This window comes from Cervus elaphus, chromosome 31, assembly GCF_910594005.1.
Source record: "Cervus elaphus chromosome 31, mCerEla1.1, whole genome shotgun sequence".
In the NCBI taxonomy this organism is placed as follows: domain Eukaryota; kingdom Metazoa; phylum Chordata; class Mammalia; order Artiodactyla; family Cervidae; genus Cervus; species Cervus elaphus.
The window spans coordinates 18,301,677-18,313,327 of NC_057845.1; the positions used below are offsets into that span (position 1 = coordinate 18,301,677).

General features: G+C 34.0%; 1 non-coding gene across 1 annotated transcript; it reads left to right on the forward strand.

Moving 5' to 3' along the window:
• Positions 1-2,413: 2,413 nt before the first annotated feature.
• On the forward strand, positions 2,414-2,520 carry LOC122687642. Its single transcript, XR_006339207.1, has one exon. It is a non-coding gene; the product is annotated as a U6 spliceosomal RNA (small nuclear RNA).
• The last annotated feature ends 9,131 nt before the right edge of the window (positions 2,521-11,651 follow it).

Consider the following 11,651-nt stretch of genomic DNA (forward strand, 5'->3'; position numbering starts at 1 on the left):
ATTTCATGCATTTGAAGTGAAAAATATACTTTGCCAAATATTTCAGGCAGATTATGAAAATTTAAAATTCCATTAGCTTCATACAAATGACTGCTTTACTGTAAGAAAAGCCAAGTGGAGTTAATCATTTTCACAGGAGCTTTAAGTGTAGGAAATTGAGACTAAAAGTAATATCATACTGTCATTTTAGTATTCTTTTTAAATTACTAGTCATGTTAAAGATGTTCTCAGAAGATAATTAGGTATTTTTTGCCTTTTCTCATATTTGTTTTCAAATTATCCTGTCTCATTTTCTTGATAGCTTACTGTCTCCTTACTTGTCTCTCCTTGTTATTATGGACCTGATATTTATTGCTAATGATATATTGCTATAATTTTTGTATTACACAATTATGAAAATGACTGATTCTAGAAATAATGTTTACATTTTATAGTACTGTTTTATAAAATACATAATACTTTATTCATACTGTATTATTAGCAATATATATTATTAATCTGGTTTTTGCTTGCTCCATTTATTTTTCGACATTTGGAAATCAGATATATATTCAATTTATCTATTCATTCTTAGCCTACTGAGAAGATTTCATGGCAAATCATTTTGTTTAGATTATCTAGCTTGTAAATATAGAAATTAAAATATAATTAACCAGGTGAACTTCATTAGAGAAAAAACACAAGGGCTTAATTTTTAAAGAGGTAGTAGCAAAGAAGGAAATATCCTCTTCCATAAATATAAACAGCTATTTATCTTTCAAAGTAGCATGTCTTTCCTAAAAAGATATATAGTTGACAAGAAATTATAAACTGAATCACAAAAATATTAAGGGTAAAATGATAACAATACAATCAGGAATTAGAGATAAATAGATGAGACAGGGAGACTTGAGAGTGACCACCCAATAAACTGGAGTCAAGTACAAATTAACATTGTGCCATTCGAAAGGTAAGAACTGTGGTGAAAATATCCCCAAGCGTCAGTGAAATAAAATCAGAACACAAGCTACCTGATGTAGGCACATACTCCTGCGAAAGTTTAAACACTTCTTCAAACTCTCCTTTGTCTGGAAATATTGACTGGTTTCATTGCCATTTTAATAAGGCAATTGGAGCTACTCTTTTCAATGACCTTCCCTGCAATGTGCATAAGGGATTATTGCAACTGAGCACTGACATAGCATTTTAAATGAACCTGGACCTCAACTTTGCTAAATATGTCAACATCCTATGATTTCTTTGACTGCTGTATGCACATTATGCTCAAGTATATATCATTTTGCATAGAGTTCCTCTGTAATTAATCTAACATGGTAACACTAACCATAAACTCACTGTCTTTTAGTGAGAGTCAAACCCCTCATAAAAAGGACTCAAATATCATGCTGTCAGTCCAACAAATTTCTCTAATGCCTTGCATTTATGGAGTTCCTTAGATATATTTTCATGTCTTTTAGTCCATAATAAAACATTATATACTACACTAGTGAGAATAGGGGAATAAAAATAACTCTCTTAGATTAGGAGCAAAATCTCAAAGACATTAAACAGCTTGCCTTATTTCAAATGACTAAAACCAAAATAATCAACTGAGATATCCCTGTCCTTTGGCATTTAACTTCAGCTTTCTTTAAAAAAAGAATTAATTCACTTGTTTTAGCTATCTTAACACTTTTAATTATTTTTATAATAATAATTACTACTGCTACTACTATTATTATTTCTATTATGATTATATTAAGGAAAACAGCTAAAGGGCTGTATTTTTATCATTATATACAAAGCTCTCTGTGATCTGCCTTCTGAGCTCACTGCCCATCTTTATTGTTTTGATAATAACATTTCCCAAATAAACTCTATTCTCCAGCTGTATTGAGCAACTGGTCACACTGCCTCAAACCTCTTCAGGCTTACATATGCTACTATTTCCTTCAAACTCGACTCTCTTTTTGATTTCATTAACTCTTTATGTGAATGATTTTTAACTTCTAAATTAAATATGACCTCTAATATAAAACCTTCAATGATCTCTGCTAGCAAAGTCTGAATTTGCATCATTACCCTTTTCCCCATAGCATTTTATGGAACCTATCCACATTTAGAGGGCATTGGGAAATTTACTAAAATCTTTATTTCAATCACAGCTGGGTTTATGGAGCCAATAAACCTTAAGTTTCAAGAATATTTCCTTTCAGCAGAACATTTTGGTGGATCCTAGCAATATGTTCACACAGCATTTTAAAGGAAAATCCAACAGAGAAGAATGACTCATTAAACTGGGCCCAGTATTCGGCATGCTGCTTTTCCTCTTGGAGAGTTTGCCAACTCTTGTCTTACAAGCCATGAAGAAGACAGTTGCTAATATCCAGAGTAGACCACAGGATTGATCACAGTCACATAGAAATTCAAAGTGGTGCTCGCTTCGGCAGCACATATACTAAAATTGGAATGATACAGAGAAAATTAGTATGGCTCCTGCGCAAGGATGACATGCAAATTCGTGAAGCGTTCCATATATTTTAATACCCCACTCACACCATTGGATAGATCAACTAAACAGAAAATTAACAAGGAAACACAAACTTTAAATGAAACAATGGTCCAGCTAGACATAATTGATATCTATAGGACATTTCACCCCAAAACAATCAATTTCACCTTTTTCTCAAGTGCACACGGAAACTTCTCCAGAAAAGATCACATCCTGGATCATGAATCTAACCTTGATAAATTCAAAAAAAATTGAAATCATTCCAGTTATCTTTTATGACCACAATGCAGTAAGATTAGATCTCAATTACAGGAAAAAAAAAACTATTAAAAATTCAAACATATGGAGAATAAATAACACTCTTCTGAATAACCAACAAATCACAGAAGAAATTAAAAAAGAAATAAAAATATGCATAGAAACGAATGAAAATGAAAACATAACAACCCAAAACCTATGGGACACTGTAAAAGCAGTGCTAAGGGGAAGGTTCATAGCATTACAGGCTTAACTCAAGAAACAAGAAAAAAACTCAAATAAATAACCTAACTTTACATATAAAGCAACTAGAAAAGGAAGAAATGAAGAACCCCAGGGTTAGTAGAGGGAAGAAATCTTAAAAATTAGGGCAGAAATAAATGCAAAAGAAACAAAAGAGACCATAGCAGAAATCAACAAAGCTAAAAGCTGGTTTTATGAAAAGGTAAATAAAACTGACAAACTGTTAGCCAGACTCATCAAGAAACAAAGGGAGAAGAACCAAATCAACAAAATTAGAAATGAAAATGGAGAGATCACAACAGACAACTCTGAAATACAAAGGATCATAAGAGACTACTACCAGCAGCTATATGCCAATAAAATGGACAACTTGGAAGAAATGGACAAATTCTTAGAAAAGTACAACTTTCCAAAACTGAACCAGGAAGAAATATAAGATCTAAACAGACCCATCACAAGCACAGAAATCGAAACTGTAATCAGAAATCTTCCAGCAAACAAAAGCCCAGGACCAGATGGCTTCACAGTTGAATTCTACCAAAAATTTAGAGAAGAGCTAACACCTATCTTACTCAAACTCTTCCATAAAATTGCAGAGGAAGGCAAACTTCCAAACTCATTCTATGAGGCCACCATCACCCTAATACCAAAACCAGACAAAAATGCCACAAAAAAAAAGAAAACTACAGGCCAATATCACTGATGAACATAGATGCAAAAATCCTTAACAAAATTCTAGCAAACAGAATCCAACAACATATTAAAAAGATTATACATCATGACCAAATGGGCTTTATCCCAGGAATGCAAGGATTCTTTAATATCCGCAAATCAATCAATGTAATACACCACATTAACAAATTGAAAGATAAAAACCATATGATTATCTCAATAGATGCAGAGAAAGCCTTTGACAAAATTCAACATCTATTTATGATAAAAACTCTCCAGAAAGCAAGAATAGAAGGAACTTACTTCAACATAATAAAAGCTATATATGACAAACCCACAGCAAACATTATCCTCAATGGTAAAAAATGTAAAGCCTTTCCCTTAAAGTCAGGAACAAGACAAGGGTGCCCACTCTCACCACTACTATTCAACATAGTTTTGGAAGTGTTGGCCACAGCAATCAGAGCAGAAAAAGAAATAAAAGGAATCCAGATAGGAAAAGAAGAAGTAAAACTCTGTTTGCAGACGACATGATACTCTACATAGAAAACCCTAAAGACTCTACCGGAAAATTATTAGAGCTAATCAATAAATACAGTAATGTTGCAGGAAATAAAATTAACACACAGAAATCCCTTGCATTCCTATACACTAACAATGAGAAAACAGAAAGAGAAATTAAGGAAACAATGCCATTCACCGTTGCAACAAAAAGAATAAAATACTTAGCAGTATATCTACCTAAAGAAACGAGAGACTTATATATAGAAAACTATAAAACACTGATGAAAGAAATCAAAGAGGACACAAAAATAGATGAAGAAATATACCGTGTTCATGGACTGGAAGAATCAATATTGTGAAAATGACTATACTACCCAAGGTAATCTATAGATTTAATGCAATCTCTATCAAGCTACCAACAGACTTTTCACCAAACTAGAACAAATAATTTCACAATTTGTATGGAAATACAGAAAACCTCGAATAGCCAAAGCAATCTTAAGAAAGAAGAATGGAACTGGAGGAATCAACCTGCCTGACTTCAGGCTCTACTACAAAGCCATAGTCATCAAGAGTGTATGGTCCTGGCACAAAGACAGAAACATAGGCCAGTGGAACAGAATAGAAAGCCCAGAGATACATCCACGTACCTATGGACACCTTATCTTTGACAAAGGAGGCAAGGATATACAATGGAAAAAAGACAACCTCTTTAACAAGTGGTGCTGGGAAAACTGGTCAACCACTTGTAAAAGAATGAAATTAAAAAAAAAAAAAAGAATGAAACTAGAACACTTTCTAACACCATACACAAAAATAAACTCAAAATGGATTAAAGATCTAAATGTAAGACCAGAAACTATAAAACTCCTAGAGGAGAACATAGGCAAAACACTCTCTGACATAAATCACAGCAGGATCCTCTATGACCCACCTCGCAGAATATTGGAAATAAAAGCAAAAATAAACAAATGGGACCTAATGAAACTTAAAAGCTTTTGCATAACAAAGGAAACTATAAGAAAGGTGAAAAGACAGCCCTCAGACTGGGAGAAAATAATAGCAAATGAAGCAACAGACAAATGATTAATCTCAAAAATATATAAGCAACTCCTGCAGCTCAGTTCCAGAAAAATAAATGACCCAATCAAAAAGTGCGCCAAAGAACTAAACAGACATTTCTCCAAAGAAGACATACAGATGGCTAACAAACACATGAAAAGATGCTCAACATCACTCATTATCAGAGAAATGCAAATCAAAGCCACAATGAGGTACCATTACATGCCAGTCAGGATGGCTGCTATTCAAAAGTCTACAAACAATAAATGCTGGAGAGGGTGTGGAGAAAAGGGAACCCTCTTACACTGTTGGTGGGAATGCAAACTATTACAGCCGCTATGGAGAACAGTGTGGAGATTCCTTAAAAAAAACTGGAAATAGAACTTCCATTTGACCCAGCAATCCCACTCCTGTGCATACAGACTGAGGAAACCAGATCTGAAAGAGACACGGGCACCCCAGTGTTCATCACAGCACTGTTTATAATAGCCAGGACATGGAAGCAACCTAGATGCCCATCAGCAGAGGAATGGATAAGGAAGCTATGGTACACATACACAATGGAATATTACTCAGCCATTAAAAATAATTCATTTGAGTCAGTTCTAATGAGATGGATGAACTATATAGGACATATTTAAGAAGTACAAATGAGCCAGAACTTTATAAAGTCAAACTTTATAAAGACTACAGTCCGGAAAGAAATCATTGGAATGAGGTGACTCACTCCTCTTCTTCTTGGAAGAATACAGGATTGGGAAAATACTTCAACCTAAGTTATATATAAATATAACTGAAGTTATATATGCCATATATATATATATATATATATATATATACATATATATATATATGCTGTGCTGTGCTTTAGTCACTCAGTCATGTCCAACTCTTTGTGACCCCGTGGACTGTAGCTCGCCAGGCCCCTCTGTCCATGGGGTTTCCCAGGCAAAAAACACTAGAGTGGGTTGCCATTTCTTTCTTTAGAGATATATATATATGTGTGTGTGTGTATGTGCGTGTGTACACACACACACGTTAAAATGTGGATTGATTCATGTAAATTTCCGAATGCTACTGGAAAGCCATGCCATTTTTCATCCATGCATTTTTTGCAATTGCATAGCAGCATCATTTCCCAATAGGACACAATGCTATATATAAATGCACTAAAGGTATGTTAGAAGTAATAGACATAAGTGCAGAGGAGCATGAAATAAACATTGAAATGGGGGTTCAGAAAATGTAAACGGCTAGAAAAAAATGAACACGAATCTTTTAATGACACCCTTAGCCATCACAGTAATATTCTAATGAATTTGCACCATGGTTGCATCCAGTGTTGGGCTGCAGTGGATGCTTCTCTTCTCATGAGAGCCCATTTGAAGTATCTTGCCACAACTTTGCAGAGACATCAAGCTGCTTGCACGGAATTGGTCATGCATAGGAATTATATACAAAACAATGGAAAATGGTAAAATCTGATAAAATTTATATCAGAAATATGGTTATAAAATTTTTACCAGCACAACACTAGCTTCAACTTTTGATGAGTTTGAATATTTGGAGTTATATTTACTCTTGAGTGTCTTCTTTAGAAGGAAGATGAAGTGAAACAAACAAACAAACAGAATAGAATAGACCCTCATTCTTAAACTCTATTTTATGGTACATGATAATTCTTCAAACTGTTTTGAAGGTTCTTTAGCCATGAAGAATATTATCATTGTTAAAATACTAGTTTCATTCTAAACCAAATTTATCAACATTAGGAATTTGTTTCTACATAGGGTAGAAGGCTTCCCTGATAGCTTAGTTGGTAAAGAATCCACCTGCAGTGCAGGAGACCCCAGTGTGATTCCTGGTTCAGGAAGATCCCCTGGAGAAGGGATAGGATACCCACTCCAGTATTCTTGGGCTTCCCTTGTGGCTCAGCTGGTAAAGAATCCACCTGCAATGCAAGACCTTGGTTCAATCCTTGGGTTGGGAAGATCCCCTGGAGAAGGGAAAGGCTATCCACTCCAGTATTTTGGCCTGGAGAACTCCAACAACTGTGGAGTCCATGGGGTCACAAAGAGTGGGACATGACCAAGCAGCTTTCAAGGCTGAAGGAAACATTCCTGGCCTAGTTTAGGCCATCTTTTTCTTACATTTCAAAGTTTTCATGTGATGATTTAAAATCCACATTTAAAAATACCCACTTATGAATGCATTCCATATTTTTTTTTTTAGTTAAGGAAATTTAACTATGTAAAAACAATCAACAAACAGCTTGAAAGTGCACCTCAATGTTTAAAAAATAAATATTTGTGTATTGAATCTTTAATTTACCACAGCTTTAGCTAATTCCAATTCTATTTGTGACTTCACTGATTTTTGCAACATTCAAAACAAATGAGGTAAATTTTCTCTAAAAGCATAACTATTTCTGCAGTAGAATGCAAATTTTGCATGCACTATTGGAAGTATGGCAATCACTTTCAGGCAAATTAATAGAGAATTCAAGTATGCAGCACTGGCCTATTGGTTTATAGAAATTAAGAAGTCCTGACTAAGGTTCAGGGAATAAGGTCAAAAAAGGGCAATATTTTAGTCTCAAGGAATAACTTGATACATTAGAGGGCGGGGACAAAAGAGGTATTTATGTATAGAAATCAAAAGCTTATTAAAAAAAAACAAACCCACCCTATACTTATTTACGTACTTTTAATGTTTACTTATTTACTTGTTTTACCCTAAGGTTACCTGATAATTCTTGCATTAAGATATGCAACCACTGTGTGACTCTATAAAAACAAATGGTGCTCAAGTGACTGGAGATTATTAATACCTTTTCCAAAAGAATAAGTGCATGGAATCAAAGGTGCACTGAACTTTTATGCAGGGAGTTCATTCCTGGAAGACTGATTACCCAGAAGAATTATGAGGCCAAGTCATGATGGTTTTGGAGAATAGCCTAGTCTGAAATTGATCATTTAAGAAAACCAGAAATACTATTTACTGTGACAGGCCAAGGGCTCATATTAATACCAATATGTGATAGGTATAAATATTATCCAAGGAAAGGTTGTTTGCAGCAATATGCAGAGAAGCACCTGATTATGACCTCATGATGAAATATTAACAGGATGCTAAATGTCATTACAGGGAAGGGCTTTGTTGCTGTATTTAAAAGATGATTATACAAATCTTACAAAATTATACAGCAAAAGAAAGCACAATAATTAAGAAGTGGATCCGGGCGTTAATGTCCTATAAAATATAACTAGTAATGAAAGGATTACAGTTCAGTTGACTATAATCTAGAATATAAATATTACTAATAATTTAATCAGACAAAATACAACTATTTGGAGTAAGCGCACATAAATTAACATTCCTGTTAAGAGTCACACACCTTCAACTTTCCTGGAATTATGATGACTTTTCTGTGAAAATTTCTCTTCTGTCTCATTCTAAGAAAAGAGAATATTTGATGCCATAAAAATTAGAAATTAATCTTTAATTAGATCATTGTACAAATGAATTTCATAAAATAATTTTCTCAGTGGAGCTACATGAAAGTTTTAGCTTGAGTTTTAGTTTCTAAAGGATCTGTAGGCACAGTTCAGCATTATCTGATCTTACTTTTCATATCACTCCTCATAAACATATCCTTTCTCTTCAAATTATCTTCACATCATTTTAAATGATGAGATTTACAAATTTGTTTAGATGATGATATATATTTTATTTTCATAAGAAATCTGCATGGTTTACAAGCAACTGAATGGTTTTTCAATTTCTTCAAGAATCTCAGAAAAAAACATATGAAGCTCTATATTTACTTCCAAAGAACTAAGTTAAAATTTTCCTGGAAATATTGCATGTAACTCAGGGGCTTCCCTGGTGGCTAGTAAAGAATCTGCCTGCCATAATGCCATTAAATATGCCTTCAATCAATAGTTTAAAAGATTCTAATGATTTGATTAAATAAATAATTGAACAAAAAGTAAGTAAATAAAGAAGTCCTTTAAAATAGGACATTTCAGTTATTTCATGCCTTAAAAACTCCTGACCAATTTAACTGAATGTGATTAACAGATTTAAAATAAAAACCACTGTTGTGTAATGATGGGACATTTATTCTCTGGGGCAACAGTATTTCTGTATGTTCAAGAATAAGACATAATATACTTACATTGAGATGCTCTATATCCAAGTTCTGACCACTGCTAAGAGTTACTCACACCTGGGTAAGGCCATGTGCAGGAAGATGCACATGTTAATAAACATCTGTTTGTTTTTGTTTTTTTTCTCTCTTTTGTTGATCTTTTTCAATTCTCAGGGCTCCACCAAATAAACCTAAGATGGGTAGAGGGAAAACAGCTTTTCTCTGCTACAAACACAATAATGTAATCTATAAAAACAACAACAAAAAATCCTTATGAGTCAACAAGCTAAGTTACACTGCAGTAAAATAGCAACTCTAAAATTTTCAAGGCATATCACTATAAAGTTCTGTTTTTGCTCATTTCCAGGCTTTATCCATAAGTATTTTATGTCAATACACAATTGCAAAGTTCTTCAAAGCAGAGGAAAAGAATGCTGGAGAGTCACATGCTAGGTCTTAAATGCCTTCATCTGGGAATAACACACTTATTATCAATGTCCACAACACAGAACTTATCACATGAATAAATCTAAAAGGACTGGAGAATCAAGGGAGATGGAATAAATGGATATTTGACAACTGTAAAAGTCTCTGTCACCTATCTGTTCCTAATATTCTAAAATGTCTCTAATACTAAGACAAAATTAAATAATTCATTCATTTTAAATTTTATAATGTCATTATTTAAATAAAAGAAAGGAGCATTACAGAATTATAAAAGCAAATGCGTTATTTTAGAATTGTGCTATGACTGGGAATCCCAGATGTGAAACGGAGAAGTGAGAAAGCTCTGGTAACATAGTTATTTTATGAAATTATGCAAAGTTTTGCTTTATATGCTATTTAAATTCTAAAATTTCTAAAGCATATAGGATTTTCATTTATCTCCCACCAGTAGGTTCAATGGGGATGTTCTTGTTTATATAGGCCACTGTGGTGAAGAGTTGGATAGTAAAGCTTTATAATACAGAATAGAATCCACAAATATTATATGGGTAGATCAGATTATTCAAGGCGTGCTGGATAGTATAATTGCATGAAATTATAAAAGGATATGGAACCAGATGTGAATATGAAAAGTAACTTTCTGACTTACTAGAATTTGACAAAGGACAAGATAATTAGCTTTTCTGAGCCGCATTCTTGTTATGTCAACTTTTGTATAACAGCATGTTACATCAAGGGCTTTCCGGGTGGCACTAGTGGTAAAAAACCCAATGCCAACTCAGGAGACACAGAAGATGTGGGTTGGATCCCTGGGTCTAGAAGATCCCCTGGAGGAGGGCATGCAGCCAATTCCAGTATTCTTGCCTGAGGAACCGAGTGGACAGAAGAGCCTGACAGGCTGCAGTCTGTAGGGTCGCGCTGAGTTGGACATGACTGCACCGACGTAGCACCGGACAGCACTAGCTACATCAAACTGTATCTAGTGTGAAAGAAAGCGAAATTTTCTCAGTCTTGTCCAGCTCTTTGCGACTCCATGGACTACGCAGTCCATGGAATGCTCCAGGCCAGAATACTGGAGTAGGCAGCCATTCCCTTCTCCAGGGAATCTTCCCAACCCAGGAATTGAACCAGGATCTCCTGCATTCCAGGAGGATTCTTTACCAGCTGAGCTACTAGGGAATCCTGGTAGTATCTAGTGTAGAGATATAAGTTGCATAAAGTATACAACACATAATTCTATGAATATATTTTATTACTGATTAACTGGTTTGAGGACACAGAATTCTTTAAAATTCTATCTTTAATATTTTTAAATTGAATTAAAATGAAAACACTGAAATAAATCTATAATCAACAGAAGGTAAAATAAGAAGTTGTTGCATATTATTACCCAAACAATGATAAATATATTGAAATTGAAGTAATGTAGGTAAGACAGTCAGTAGAAAACAAATCCCAAACTAACAGCAGCAGTGATCCATTCATAACTTAGTCACCTTTGAAATAATTTGACATAACTATTTTTAAAACAATGACAAAGAGTCTCTTAAAACAAAAACATGATGTTAAAATTTGATGTTTGCATTTTTATAATGTTTCAAGTAAAATAAATGTGATATTGTATCTAAGGTTGAAACTGTTTAAAATGATTTGATGAAATCACATATTTGAGGCAAAAATATGACATGAAAAATCTCAGTAGATTATTTTGGATTCCATATTTCAGATTCTCAGTTGATAGCCCAGTTATACCAGTTAAAATCTGTCATTCTCTATGCTAAGGATAACACTACTTTACAAAGAGCTGCCAAAAAAAAATGC